Source organism: Penaeus monodon, chromosome 30 (assembly GCF_015228065.2).
Source record: "Penaeus monodon isolate SGIC_2016 chromosome 30, NSTDA_Pmon_1, whole genome shotgun sequence".
NCBI lineage: Eukaryota > Metazoa > Arthropoda > Malacostraca > Decapoda > Penaeidae > Penaeus > Penaeus monodon.
The window spans coordinates 10,594,099-10,594,510 of NC_051415.1; positions in this window are offsets into that span (position 1 = coordinate 10,594,099).

A 412-nucleotide genomic window follows, 5' to 3' on the forward strand; every position below is an offset into this window, starting at 1 on the left:
ATGCAACATTCCATACAGAAAAGTTGAAGTTAGAAAGGAAATAGTGAAAAGAGTAAAACTCTGCATTCAAGTTGTCAAGATTACAAGAAAACCTCCATTTGACAGCAAGATCGGGTCGTAAACAAAGCAACAATTTGACAGGGATTTGACAAGAGAAGGTGATTGACAGGCCCTTTTGCTCCCGTAAAAAAAACAAAAAAAACGTGAGTGAAAGTTTCGTTCAAGACTCTTAATAGATTATTCTTATTTATAATCTAAGATTGATATTTTAAATACTGATGTTGATAATTATATTATTTTCATGTTTTTGCTTACAATTTGATTTGTCATTATCTTGCATTAGAACTTCATTTGATTAAAAATTTACTCTTGATTGTATGATTAGATCTATTTGATATCATGACAAGGTTCG